General features: G+C 38.5%; 1 pseudogene; it reads left to right on the top strand.

The window, feature by feature from the left end:
* Positions 1-418: 418 nt before the first annotated feature.
* LOC149194844 (putative boron transporter 2) overlaps positions 419-15,775 on the top strand; it is a 79,939-nt pseudogene continuing 64,582 nt past the window's right edge.

The raw sequence follows: 15,775 nt of genomic DNA, 5'->3' as shown, positions 1-15,775 counted from the left end.
AATAGAGGCAAAAAGTCCCAAGCCTTTGTTCAAAGGGGGGAAATTTCAAACAAGAAGAATAGGGATCCATACAGTGCATGAAATGTGGTTCTCGTTCTCACAAGACAGAGCGTTGCCAAAACGTGGTAATCAGAGACCAACTCCAGCAGCACCAGTTTGAAGAATCATCCTATGATTCCTTTAGCTCTTCATCTCATGAAGAATTTCAAGCACACATGTGAGAATGTTCAGACTCATAAGCTACAACGTGTTCATGGATAAGCTCTGGAGAATGTGCTTGTCAGATACATTATGATTCTGATTCAGAATCATACAGTGATGAAAATTCTGAGGATTTCCATTTTAGACCTCAGAAGGAAAAGATCTTAATGGCTGCCACCGAAGAAATGAGATAAAAATCTTATCTCAGATACGTGCCATGGAAGACGGTGAAATGAAGAATCGGCTGACTGAGGCATTTATGGATCAACTCAGAACCAATTCTTCCAGAAATACAGGTAAGAAGCCATTATTTGTTGATGCATCTTTTGACAGAAATACTATATCTTTTCAGAGACATCAAGAGAAACCAGATAAGGTGCGATCCCTCACCTTGGGAGAAGTGAGTAGAGAAATCCACAACATCAAAAATGATATCTCTGCTCTAAACTCCCAGATTACAGAAATAAAGAAAGGGAAAAAGGTAGTAGAAAAAGAAGAAGAAGATCCGCAGGCATCAGATACTACACAATATGATAATCCTAATCTTGAGATTATTGAGACGAAGAGAGACCCTGTATATGGGTTTAAAAAAATGAGACTCCTGACTATCTCCTATCAGCAACACCATGTCAAAATAAACATCTGCATCAAAGGAGAAATGTTTGAACTTACAACACTCCTCGATTCAGGAGCTGAGGTAAACATCCTCAATAAGAAGATCACACCAGCCAAATATTAGGTCTCTGCTAAAAGGGATGTTATAGGATTGGGCAATAAAACACTCAAATATGAGGTGCCTACACATCTATTTGTTTTGAGCATCGCTGCATCAACCTGAAGTTTGCAGTTGTAAATATCCTAGTTGACTGCATTCTAGGGAACATCTTCTTAGTAGCTTTTGAGCCGCATGGGTCAACAAGATTGGAAGATAATAAAGCTGGATATTTTATCTTTGTTCCCACTTCTAAAGGAACAAGAAAAAGGATCGAGTTACCATACATCTCGAATCCCTAAGTTTCTACAACGGTCCAGACTGTCCAAAACCTGGACAAAGCAGAAGCCAGATTATCAGATCTTAAGGATCTGAAATCCACACTCAGAGTGGAGGAACGGCTCAAATATCCTTAAGTAAAAAGAAAGATTGAGGATTTAAAGAAGTAGATTGAAGAAAAATGATGCTCAGAAGAACCAAATGCATTTTGGCACAGAAAGCAATATACAGTAGAACTCCCATATAAAGAAGCGTACACAAGAAAACCCTATAAAAGTAGAGCCATTCCTATGAGCAAGGATTACAGAGATCTCTGTGAAAAATAGATCAAACAGCTTTTGGACAGGAAGCTCATCAGAGAATCTGACGACCCCTGGAACTGTTATGGATTCTACGACAACAAGAGAGCCGAACAAATCAGAGGCATTCCAAGACTGGTAATAAATTTTAAACCTCTGAATTCTGTTCTTGCAAACGACACCTGTCCTATACCCCATAAAGGTGATTTGATAAGTAGGATAGCTGAAGCTAAAGTCTTTTCTAGGTTTGATTTGAAAGAAGGATTCTGGCAAGTGGCTATTGCAGAAAAAGATAAGTTCAAAACTGCTTTCAGCATTCCAGCAGGCCACCACGAGTGGAACGTGATGCATTTTGGATTAAAAAATGCACCATCCAAATTCCAGAAGATAATGGACAAGATCTTTAAGCCATACTCTGATTAGCTTATAGTATATATATATGATGTTTTGATCTTCTCTAAGAACATCCAAGATCATTTTAAGCATGTGCATACTTTTAAACAATTAGTCAAGCATAATGGTCTTGTTTTGAGTAAAAGGAAGATAGAAGTCTTTCAGACTACTATCAAATTCCTTGGCCATGCCATATTCAATGGCCAAATCTCATTACAAAAGCATGCACTGGAATTTACTGACAAATTTCCTAATGTTATCTCAATACCAATTTGTGACCCTAGCAAGGATACATAGAAACATAACTTGGGCAAGTTTGTGTAACATAGTGCCAACCTCTTAACAACAAACATTAACATAAAGCCACCCACAATTGAAGAATTACCCTGTTGTTCGGTGATTTTAGCTACTATTGTGATTTTCATGTATTTGATTTCGTTGCACCCACAAAATAAATCTATGGAATCGATTTCTTACCACAATCTTTAGTTTCATTGAGTCTTTTTAATTATGCAAAAGATTATCAAAATATTTTTACTGTGAGAGATTTGATTTATTATAATATTAGCTAAATTCATAATTAAAAGCTATGAAAATATTTCATTAAGTTTTTAAAAATTTAACCCTTAACAATATTTAATAAGTTTGTAATTAAAATCAGTCTATTCATAAAATAGACTATATATATATATATATTTATTTTTTTTTTTAATTTTTTTTTCAAACAATTTAAAATTTATATTACACTTATTCACTAAGAAGAATCTTACAATAATTTACTAATAGAAATATTTTCAATCTTTTAAATTCTATAAAATATCATTTTCCCAGGCGACCATTTAATTTTATTCTTTAACATCTTCTTCCCACATCTACCCAAGTAACCGGCCAACCCGGGTAAACATGTGACGAGAGGCTACTATGATTGGATTCAACCTCCTAGATGACCTTAAAGAAGTGGAATCGACGGAAACACACCATATAGACCTTCCACATCATCAACGACACTCCTAAGAATCATCCCAACATTTCTAGTAACCAACCCCTGGGTCCCACTGAGGTTTTAGACCACTTGATGGCCAGAAGCTCCCATGACCAAGGAAAATTTCAAGGATGGAAATTTATTTTAAAGTTTAGAAACCTTGGTGAATTTCACTAGTGTGTAATATGCAAACTATAAAATGTTTGTTGATATATTTGTAAAAATATTCAAATTTATAATGATTTTATATATAGTCTCTATATTATTTTGGCGATTTTTAAGTTAAAATATTTTATATTGTAAAAATTGGGCGAATATTTTTTAGAAAAAAAAGGAAATTGACAAATCATTTTTTTGGAAAAACCATGAAAAATTAGCCCACGTGCGAATATTAGCCCCTAAATTTTCTATGCCCGTGACATGGGCCTCATAGCGTCCAAGAGGCTCTAGATGCTTGCGTGGCAAGGCATGCCAATGTCCAGGGACTATTTTGCTCAATGTTTTGTGAGCGTCCCCGGGATTTGAGCCACCTTTTCAGGCCTAGAGCCTAGGTCACTTCCCATAATTGAATGATACCTTCATAACAGAAAGATAACAAGGACATGATGATGCAAATGAAAATACTTGAACAAGCCTTTAACTCGAATCCTACTAGCCATGACAAGCATGTCGTCTAACATATCAGAAATATGTAATCTACATGTGTAAACAACATATTCTAGCATAAGGGTCTCATACTTATCTGAGAATTGTTAAGAAGTATTGTTCCCTTATATCATTTGTTGCATTATCATATATTAGGTCATAGATACATTGTTCATTCCTTTACAAGTAAAAACATGATGAGAGTCATACATAGCCACTATTATAAAACATATACATAACCAACATAATAGCAATAGAAATACCAAGGAAATCACAGACATATGATGCACATATAAACCATTATAATACTCATTGAAATACAAGGAGAAATAACCTCATAGATGAAAAATCCAAACCTGGGATGGGACTACTTAGTTCCACCCGACCATAGAATGGCTGAGCCAAATATCTCTTCAGCCATTCACCCCCGTTCCATATTCCAAACATGAATGTGAGACTCAAATCAAAAGAACCAACTAGGGCATTGTGAGGCTAAACCACCTCACCCTCATCAATAGAAACCAGGCTTTACAGTAATCCATCCCAGATCACTAGGCCAACATAGTGAACATGTAAGAATAGGCTTTACCATGATCTCCACCCGATCACTATGCTAAAACAAGCATGGATTCCACTAGATTTATCCACCTACAATGTGAGAAATTTTCTTGTCTCCTTGTCTCTGAAGATTTATCGCAACCCACACCAAATCACTAGGCCCTAAATGAATACCCCCTCTCTAGGCTTTACTGCATATCCCAACACTGGATTACTAGGCCCAACAGAGAGAAATCCACCTCTTGGCTTTACCATATAACCAACCATTCACTAACAAGGGTTCCTAGGCCCACCGAGGCAACACAAAATTTGGCATTATTGCAACCCACAGTCTGGTTCAGGGGTTACTACGCCATGTGTTATATCATTTGAAGATCCACCTCACTCAGCTTCGAATCCATCTGGCAATCCAGCTCAACCAAAACATGAGAACCCCATCACACCATGGCTATCCAGAAATAGCAAGGCTAGGCTAAAAACAGTAACACATCTGGAAAAACCCGTGCCATAACAAGAAAAGAACCACATGTAATACCATGCATGCTAAATCTAGTAAGGAAAATGCACATGCAAATCAATACTTGCAAAGAATATTGTTGTAGCTATTTTATCCCGCTCTTCGTTGCATGTTCCTTCCTTCCTATTCCCTCTTTGCCTTTCTTCATCCAATTCCAAAGAGCTCCAAGAAAAATCTAAGTGTCCAAGAGCGAGAGAGAGAGAGAGAGAGAGAGAGAGAGAGAGAGAGAGAGAGAGAGAGAGAGAGAGAGAGAGAGAGAATAATGAGAGAACTCCAAAACTAAACTGAAAAAAGGTATCCTTAGAGACCTTTTTATCAATTAGGCCTCTATTTTCTTCATTTTCCATTATTTTTCTCAATTTCCTCCTCACATGCAACCTGTGACCTTTCACCTTACTTTTCTCCTAATTCCCATGATTTTCATAAATAAATGTGCCAAAAAATCCATTTTGCCTTTTTAAATCCTTGACCATTTCCTTTGTCAATTTCCTTAGCCATAATAAACCAAATGAACACTCACACTATGATGTTTTCCCCAAAATTAAGCTTGGAATAATTGTACCATCAACCGTGGTTATTATTTTTTCCTTTACTAACTAAATTGTTACATCGAATTTTCACTAGGGTTGTTATAGAACCCCCCCTGAGGGACACTATCCCAAGTGTTCAACCACACATATACCTCAAAAAAATTGTTGAAAATAAAACATACTGTCCATGGAGCTTTATCACATAGCTCAGTGCAGTATTTACAATGATCACGTCGCTGAGAAGCAAACCAACATGACAATATAACAACATGACAACTCTAACGAAATAACACCCATACCGCTTATTCGCGATTTATAACATAGCTCATAGCGGTATTTAGATCCATATACATATGTACATATACCAACACATCATCAAGCATGTACCAAAACATATACCAAAGACATCTACCAAAACACCATACAAAAACTTCTTTGCCTCAGCCAGCAAACAATGAAGGATACATAGCCTGCATCTGATCTTCCATCTCCCATGTAGCTTCGTCGAGCTGAAAGTGCTTCCACTGCACTTTAACCTACTCGATTTCTCATTTCCAGAGCATGAGCACCTTTTTCTGTAATATACACTTATGCTCTGGCTAGAATTTTCCATCAGCTTCCACCTGCAATACAAACCATTCAATCACATGATCATCATCTTTAACATACTTCTTAAGCAATGTCACATGGAAAACATCATGGAATTTCACTATCAGAGGAAGTGCAAGTCAATAGGCTATTGGCACAATCCTCTCAATAATGAAAAATGGTCCATAAAAATGTGGTGTCGGCTTGGCACGTAATCTAATCCATAAGGGGCTCTTCTTTGGTTTGATGCAAAAATACACTTGTTCCCTAACCTAGAACTCTTTGAACAACCTGTTTCGATCTGCATAGCTCTTATGCCTATCATGTGTTTCCTTTAGATTCTTTCTAATAACATGCATTTCTTGTTCCATGTCTACCAACATCTCCGATCCAATCAACAACCTGTTAACTAGATCGCTCCAATTGATGGGGGGTAGTGCAACTTCACCCATACAATGCCTCAAACAAACTCATCTTCAAAGATTTTCATGATACCCATTGTTGTAAGCGAACTCTACCGGTGGAAGATACTCTTCCCACTTTCACTGTGGATGCATCACATAATTTCCTCCAATATCATGTTGACCCTCTCAATCTGTCCATCTATCTGTGGATGATAAGTTGTATTGAAGGCCCACTCTATGCCCAAACCTGCAAACAACTCCTTCCAAAACTTGGAAGTGAACTCCGCATCCCTCTCTGAAAAAATCTTCTTTGGAACACCATGCAATCTGACCACGTCTCTAATTAATACTTGTGATACATCGCTAGGTGATAATGTAGACTTCACTGGAATGAAGTTTGCAACCTTTGTCAACCTGTCCATAATAACCATGATGGAATCACGATGTCTCACTTTCCTCGACAAACATGTGATAAAGTCCATGGAAATGACCTCCCATTTCCATTTTGGAATCAAAATCGGTTGTAGCAGTCCACCTGGATGCTTACACTCTGCCTTCACAAGCTTACAGTCAAAACGTCTAGCTAAAAACCCTACTGCATCGTTCTTCATATTCAACCAATAATAAAATTTCTTCACTATGGTCAATGTCTTATGGTAGTATGGGTGACCTGAATATGGTTTCACATGAAACTCCCTCAATATCACCTTCTTGAGCTCACTATTATCCGACACATATATCCTATCCCTAAATCTAACCAATCCATCCATTATAAGACAATAACCCACATCTTGTGCACCTGCACCTATACCTATACATGTGCCTATACCTGTACAACTACCTGTATCTCTAACGCTACTACTACATGTGCACAATCTCCATAACCTTGACATCTTGCGAACTTGCTTACAAGAACCTATCCTGTAAATCTATCCCATGGGTACTCATAGCTAGTATATGATTTACATGTATCCACCTCTTAGGAGCATCTGCAACCTTATTCTCCTTTCTTTTGATATACCTGATCTTGAAGTCAATCTCACTGATCTTTGCCAACCATCTAACCTGTCGAGCGTTCAGATTTGGTTGGTCAAACAAATACCTCAACCCAATGTGATCAGTCATTAGCACAAACCTCTTGCCAAGAATATAATGCCTGGACATCTTCAATGCATGTATGATCGCTACTAACTCAAGATCATGTGTCAGGTAGTTCTTCTCGTGTTCATTTAGTTTTCGTGACTCATAGCATACCACATGTCCTTCTTGCATAAGGACTCCACTATGTCCTCTCTTTCAAGCATTTGTACATATTACAAACTCTTTGTATGGATCTGCAATCTGTAACACTGGTGCATGTGTCAACAACTTCTTAAGTTGTTCAAAACTAGCCTCACACTCCTTTGTCCATTCAAACATCTTACCTTTCCTATATAATGATATAATAAGATAAGAAACATGTGAGAATTTCTTGATGAACATCTTGTAATAACTTGCCAATCCCATGAAATATCTCACCTCATCTGTATTCTGGGATTTACCCACTCCATGATGGCCCTTATCTTTTCTGGATCCACTGCTATGTCCTCCTTGGAAACAACATGTCCCAAGTAGTGAATCTCAGTCTGAAATAAACTGCACTTGCTGAACTTAGGACACGACTGATCCTCTCTCAACAACCTCAACATTGCTGCTAAATTCTCAGTATGCTCTTCCTCAGTTTTAGAATATATACCAACATCATAAATGAACATAATAACAAGCTTTTCCAAATATGGACGCAACATACTATTCATGAAGCACATAAATGTAGTTGGATCATTAGTCAAACCAAATGGAACTACAAAAAACTCATAATGCCCATACTTGGTACGGAAAGTTTCCTTGTAAACGTGCTCTTCTTTGATGCGTACCTGGTGGTATCCGAATCTCGAATCAATCTTTGAGATCACTGTTGATCCCTTCAACTTATCGAAGAAGTCATCTATCCTCGGCAATAGATATGTGTTCTTGACGGTCACTTTGTTCAACATCTTGTAGTTAATGCACAATCTGAGAGTACCAACCTTCTTCTTTACAAAGAATACTAGTGCACCCCAAGGTGATACACTTGGTCTAATGTATCCCTTGTCAGACATTTCCTTCAACTGCAAATTAAACTCTACAACTCAGGTGTGCTCATCCTGTAAGGTGCATTTGATGATGGAGCTGCCCCTGGCACTAACTCAATAGAAACGTTTACATCCCTGTGAGGTGGCAACTCTGAAATCTCTTCAGGAAACACATCTTGAAACTGCTGTAGAACTCGGTACCTGCTTAAAAAATATGGATCCTCAACTTCCTTACCTTTGTCACTAAAAATGTGTACGGAAAATAACACACACCCTTTCTTGCGACTGCACTTTGCCTGCATAGCTACCACCATCCTAACTAATGTGGCTTTCTTCTTTCCCTATAAGACTCTTGGTTCCCCATTGTCATCCAAACACTTAATGGCTTTGTCATAACAATCCACCTTGGTCCTATGAAGGTACAACCAATCCATTTCCAACAACATACTATATGATCCCAATAGTAATACATTGAAATGTGTTGCGGTAGGCATACCATTCAAATCAATGCACAAGCTCTTACCCAATGATGAACTCACTTCTTTGTACTTGTAGCCAACTGCAGTAATGGAGATTTTCCAAGCACTTTTTTATTCAAACCACACTTATCCACCAATTCAGGACTAGAATAACTATAATTAGATCTAGGGTGAATCAAAATAGAAATAACTTGATCACAAAGCTAACCGTCCATCTCAATGATAAATTCTTGATGGTCTCCCTGTTTTTTATCCAATGCTGCATAGATATGAGGAATGCTCTGATCAACATCCCCAATAATTTGTGCCTCCTGTGCACTATATATATGAGGCCTACCACACTAATTCTATGGACAATCTCTCTTAAGGTGCTCCTTACCACATGTCCAACACTCCAACCGTCTAGTACCATCACCTCTATGCTTCTGTTGTGATCCATGTCCCTGTCTAGCTACATTGAACTTCTTTTGTGGTGCCACATTTTCTTTCTCTTATGCATTCTAAGGCCTTGTTATTTTTAGCTACCATTTACCTTTACCTTTGTATTTTCCTTTCCATCCTTGCTAAGATTACTTTTTACAATTTGACTGTTCATAGCAATGCTTCAATTTCCCAATAACTTCCTCAAGTGACTGAGGCTCATCATACTCAATATGATCTTTAAATGTTAATGGAAAACCACTGAAAAATTGTTGAACTTTAGCTTTCTCATCTTTAAGATACGATACATACCTCAATAGCTCCAGGAAATTAGTCATGTACTCTTCATATGTCATTGATCTCATCTTTAGCTCATATAATTCTTTGGCCTTACTATTGTAGTACCTTTCTAACAAGTATTTCTTCCTGAAAAGTCTCTTGAACTCATGCCAACTCAAGTCCTCCATACTAATGTCTCTAACCCGCTTCACATCTTCCCACCAGATGTCTGCTCTACCTCTCAGGCTGAAGATAGCAATTATGGCCTTCATATTATCTGTGTAATCATGCAACTCAAATAACTTCTTCATCCCAGTTATCCAAGCCTCTGCATATTCCGGCTTCTTCACATATCCATCAAAAGTAGGTGGCTTTGATTTCTTAAACTCATCTGGAAAGTATCCCCTATCACTCCTCCTGTAAGGATGATAATGATGACGATCCTGTCAGAACAAGAACTAGAATAAATCCTATATACATCACCTCTCCAATTCAGAGTATCCAATAATCTTCCATCTCTAACCGTGTCATCTATATCCGACCTATGCCCACCATGAGACCTGCTGCCATATGCCCCATTAGTTCTGTCCTCCTATCCATAGTTGATCCGAAGTGACCCTTTTTGCTAAAATTTTGACAAACTTTGAATGAGTATAGCATTAACAACAACATCCTCATTCACATGGCGAAATCACTACAAACATGACCAATACCATGCATATGCACAAGCATATAGATCAAAAGAATGGTTATAACACGTGAAACAGACATGAATGCATGACCAACGCACACCGCCCACCCAGAGTGAGGGGTGAACCATGTTCTGATACCACTATGTTGTATCAAATATGACCCAAAGAGAGCACAACCCACTCTGATACCACCCTGTAACACCCTCCTCCCACATCTACCCAAGTAACAGGCCAACCAAGGTAAACATTTGACGAGAGGCTAATATGATTGGATACAACCTCCTAGGTGACCTTAAGGAAATGGAATAGACGAAACACATCATACAAACCTTCGACATAATCAAAAATATTCCTAAGAACCATCCCAACCTTTTCGGTAACTAGCCCCTGGGTCCCACTGAGGTTTTAGACCAATTGACCCTTATACGCTCCCATGATATGGGCCTAACATCATCCAAGAGGCTATGGATGCTCTCATGACAAGGCATGCCAGCGTCCAGGGACTATTTTTCTCGGTGTTGTGCTAGCTTCCCTTAGATTTGAGCCACGTTTTTAGGCCCAGAGCCCAGGTCACTGCCCAAAATTGAATGACACCTTCAGGACGAAAAGATAACAAGGAAATGATAATGCAAATGAAAATACTTGAACAAGCCCTTAACTAGACCCCTACTAGCCATGACATGAATTTCGTCAAACATATCACAAATATGTAATCTATAGGTGTAAACAATAGATTTAAGCATAGGGGTCTCATACTTATCTGAGAATTGCTAAGAATCATTGTTTCTTTATATCATTTGTTTCATTATCATCTATTGTGTCATAGATTAATTTTCATTCCTTTACAAGTAAAAACATGTTGAGAGCCATACATAGTCACTGTCATAAAACATATACATAACCAGCACAGTAGCAACAGAAATACCAAGGAAATCACAACCATATTATGCACATATAAACCAATATAATACTCATAGAAATACAAGGAGAAATAACCACATATTGATGATGAAAAGTCCAAACCTGGGATTGGATTGCCACGTTCCACCCGAATATAGAATGGCTGAGCTAAATCTCTCTTCATCCGTTCACCCCCATGCCATATTCCAAGCATGAATGTGGGACACAAACCAAAAGAACCAACTAGGGCATCTCGAGGCTAAACCACCTCACCCTCATCAATAGAAACTAGGCTTCACTGTAATCCATATTAGATCACTATACCAACACAATGAACATGTAATAATAGGCTTTACCATGATCTCCGCTCAATCACTACACAAAAACAACCATGGATGCCACCAGATTTGTCCACCTACAACATGAGGGATTTTCCTATATCCTAGGCTCTTAAGCTTTACGGCAATCCGCACCGAATCACTAGGCCCTAAACCAAGACCCACTCTCTAGGCTTTACCGCATGTCCCAACCTGGGATTACTATGTCCAACGAAGAGAAATCCACCTCGTGGCTTTACCGTGTATCCCACTACTCACCGGCAAGGATTCCTAGGCCCACTGAGGCAAAACAAAATCTGGCTTTATTGCAACCCAAAATCCGGTTTAGGGGTTACTTGTTGAGATTGCAACAAGATAATGGAGCTTAGTGAAAAGAGTCGCCTTCACTAAGTGGGCCCGCAGGCAAATTATGGTGCAAGTTCTATTTTTGGATCACAGTAGGGATGACCATAGCAGGAGTGATCACAACAAGAGTGATCAAAGTCTATTTTTAGACTGGCTGTCAAAAATAGAAAAGTCAAATATTATTGTCTCATAATAATATTTAGACTATAAACTTGATCTTATTCTCTTGGAGCACTTCAGTTTGAGCTACAGATGTGGCACATGCAGCTGTCAGAAGGAAGTACGCTTTCTTTGTGGGTCAGTTGAGTTGTTGCATGCATGACTTCAGTTAGAACTCAATCAGTTGAGTTTGGTGGAGTTGATTGTGGAGTTGATGGAGTTGTGTTCAGTTTGACTTGGTTAAACTAGTTTTAATTAGTCTAAATGCAAATAGACTAATGATGAGTTGTTAAACTAATTATTAACTCATAATGCAACTATAGAATACATTTTTTAACTCAGTTGCATGTCAGTGCATGTACAGTTCAACGGGGACAGGTGTTAGAGGATCACATTGCTATCAGTTGTGACTATAGTTGTGCATGAGGATTTGCACAAGCAATGTATCGAGTATGCCAATGAGTATTGCATCGAATTTGCCCAGTAGAATAGCCTGTGCTCATGTGATTTCCAGTGTGAGTGATTCTCAGCAGGTTTATGCAATAGAGGCAGGCAAAGCAGTGGAGAAGATTTGAACTTGTGACTTGTTTGAGTCTGAGCTGGTTTGTGTGTAACAGGTGGAGATAGTGCTGGATACTTGTGATGAGTATTGACTATTGTAATGTTACATGTTCTCAATCATTAATATACAGATAGTGTGGGGTTTTCAGCTGTAAGCTTTCCCCGGGAGACATACTGTGTTAATGTGTGCATGCTATTGATGTTTTATTGTTATTGATGCTACTAAATTGATGATCAACGTAGAGGAGCTTACGTATTGTGTATGTATTCCGCAATAGTACATGATCACGATAATCTCCATTGAATATGTGTTTATTATTCAAAATTTCTACATTACTAAGCCATGCGTTCTATCATTCGGAGATCCACCTCACTCAACTTCCAATCCATCTGGTAATCTAGCTCAACCAAAACATGAGAACCCCATCACACCATGAATATGAGGAAATGGAAAGGCTAGGCTAAAAACACTTTCACACCTAGAAAAACCCATGCCATTAGATTAAAAGAACCACATGTAATACCATGCATGACAAATCTAGCAAGGAAAACACACATGCAAAGAGATACCTGAAAAGAATATTGGTGTAGCTGCTTGATCCTACTCTTCCTTGCTTTTTCCTTCCTTCCTCTTGCCTTCTTTTCCTTTCTTGATCCAATACCAAATTGCTCCAAGGAAACTCTGTGTCCAGAGAGAGAGAGAGAGAGAGAGAGAGAATAATGAGAGAGCTCCAAAAATGAACTAACAAAAGGTACCAACTGATTCTCGAAAGCCTTTTTATCAATAATGCCTCTATTTCCTTAATTTTCGTCTGCCATGCGTCGTGATCTTACAGGATTGGGCCATCGCATACGAAAACTGCCCGACGCTGAAAGTGGTGCAGGGAATACTGCCCACCCTCGAAACCACCTTTCCTCGCCCGATATTGTCTGCGCAACTTTCCCGTGCGACGACTGTCGGATCCATCGCGCCCTGATCTGACGGCTCTTGTCTGTCCGCTTCCATTCTTTCCCGATATCTTCTATGAACCATTCCCCGCCATTCATTTGCTGGATCTAACGACTGTTATCTGTTCTTATCATTCCCTTCATCTATCCCGATTCTATAACCTCCCGATACTCCTTAACAACTGATCTCCACTGTCGATCTGCGCGATCTGATGGCGGAGCTTCGTTCCTCCATTCAAGTCTACCTCACCACTTTGTCTGTAGCACTCTCGACTGCTCTCTGCTGCCAAAGAATGAAGATGATCACCTTCCTGTGCCTGTTGTAGTTATTCCTCAGCAACTGCATTTAAAGGGAAGCATGGCCGAAGAGGAAAGTACAGGGCTCGGGCAGATAAATGCAGTTATTAGTTATGGAGCCTTGTATCAGTCAGTACTCCGCCTGATCAGAGAAGGACAACAAAATATCCAGAAAGGCCGATTTTGTCCATGAAAGCAGGCAGAGTGTAGCAGAGCCACATATCTGAGAATTAATGTGGTTATTGGTTCATTATGACCCCTTCTTGTGTAAAGAATGTAATAGCGGTCGATGGTTGATGAATGTTATTCTGATGTAAAGTTCAACTTCTAGAGACTGCAACTACTGTGATACCTGCAGCTTCTGGTCTTCATTTTCAGCTAATGCAAGCTTCTTTTGCTGTCAATTGCTCACTTTCCACTTCTTCTTTGTTCCAGGCTGTGCCTGTTATGCATTTTTCATTTGCTCTTGATGTTTAGCATTAAGGGTTGTCATCCCACCTCTGTGTTAGAATCTAGTTGGTATTATTGAATGCGTATGCAGGTTTTTGTTGTTTTAATGCCAGAGAGCTGTCATCCTGTCTGTGCTTTAGGAAATAGATTTATAGACCTTTTAACTGGTTGCAGCTGGCCATCCCAGGGTCCTGTGCATCTGCTGGTGTGATCAGCATTCTCCATCATCACATTCTTTTTAAAACTGTGAGTAAATGGTGGTCTAAAGCCTTGTAGTTTTGGGGTGTTCACCCATGTCTGGGGTCAAGCATAGTAGAAGTGGTTATCTGGCTTGAATATGCAGCATTTCTTTCATTCATCCACCATTTTCCAACATTTTTGTTGAGTTTGTAATGCTCCCGAGCATCTCTGAGATACAACCTAGGAGAGTTTCTTGGGGTGATAACAGAAATCAAGGGATGGGATCAAATGATGCTAACCCTAGTATTTCTACTATATAGCCATTGGGTTAATCTTCCACTTTCTCTTCCACCTTCTGTGTCTGGATTCATTGCAGCATTGCTCTTCAGCCATTCTTTGGCTTATGGTTTCTCGTTAGCACATAGAGGTGACAGAGGAAGGGCTTGTTTAGTTAACCATCACATTTCACCTTTCCCAAGTTCTACAGGTAAATTTTGTTTTCTTTGCTAGCTGATTTCACTCCCCTTTTATGGAATTTCTATTTAATGGTTCTCTTAACCTCTTATTTTCTTTTGGTATCTCACTCCAGTCAGTAACACTATGTTTCTTTTACTCTAGTTCCATGTGTGACGCTCATACTGAGGTCCCTTTCCTTCAAACTCATTAATATTTTTCCCTTAGGTAATTTTTGTATTTTTATCTCGCTGGTTTCTGATCTAATCTATTCTTTTTCCACTACCGCAAGGTTAAGATACTCATAGTCAATGCGACTGGATTCATTTTTATTTCCCCCTTATTGTACAGGGAGCGATATAAAACAAAGGTCAAAATAATTCGGTGACCTTGGCTTTGAAAGGGAAAATAAGGTAACACAGGCATTTTCTTTTGTTTTTATCATCAAGCATTTTGGGTTTTTCTTATGGCACGACACCTCTCTGGTTTTCTTGTTTGGGGTCCTGTAACAAAGTTCACACCTAGTCATATATATATATATATATATATATATATATATATATATATATATATATATATATATATATATATATATATATATATATATATATATATATATATATATATATATATATAGACATATACATATACATATACATATACTTATCCTTCCCAATCGGTTATGGTCTCGAATGTCATCACCGACGTCTAAAAAAATTACTTCTCTTGTTTATGTATAGATGGTAGCATGCACTGCTTTTCCTGGATAGGTATGAAGCTTGAATTCTCTTGTAGTTCTTTTACCCTTTTAATTCATACTTCAAACTATAGGATACAGATACCATGTCTCCTCTATCTTGCAGGTATTAACCACTCTTTACAATAACTCTTCCATATGCAATCAGAAACCATGGTCATCACTTACATTCAACCACTATTATTTTTTAGGTTGGTTAAATTCCACCTTTTTGGGTTTGATTAAGTATAATGGTCTTGCTAAGATCCGTTGGCAACCAGGTTAATGTGAATTATTCGAGAGCATTGCCATATGGGTA

This window comes from Pinus tabuliformis, chromosome 2_2 (genome assembly GCF_031772625.1).
Source record: "Pinus tabuliformis cultivar Carrire ecotype Pingquan chromosome 2_2, CPIR1, whole genome shotgun sequence".
NCBI classification, from domain to species: domain Eukaryota; kingdom Viridiplantae; phylum Streptophyta; class Pinopsida; order Pinales; family Pinaceae; genus Pinus; species Pinus tabuliformis.
Note: the sequence above shows the minus strand (reverse complement) of the source record. Positions and strands in the feature narration are given on the sequence as shown.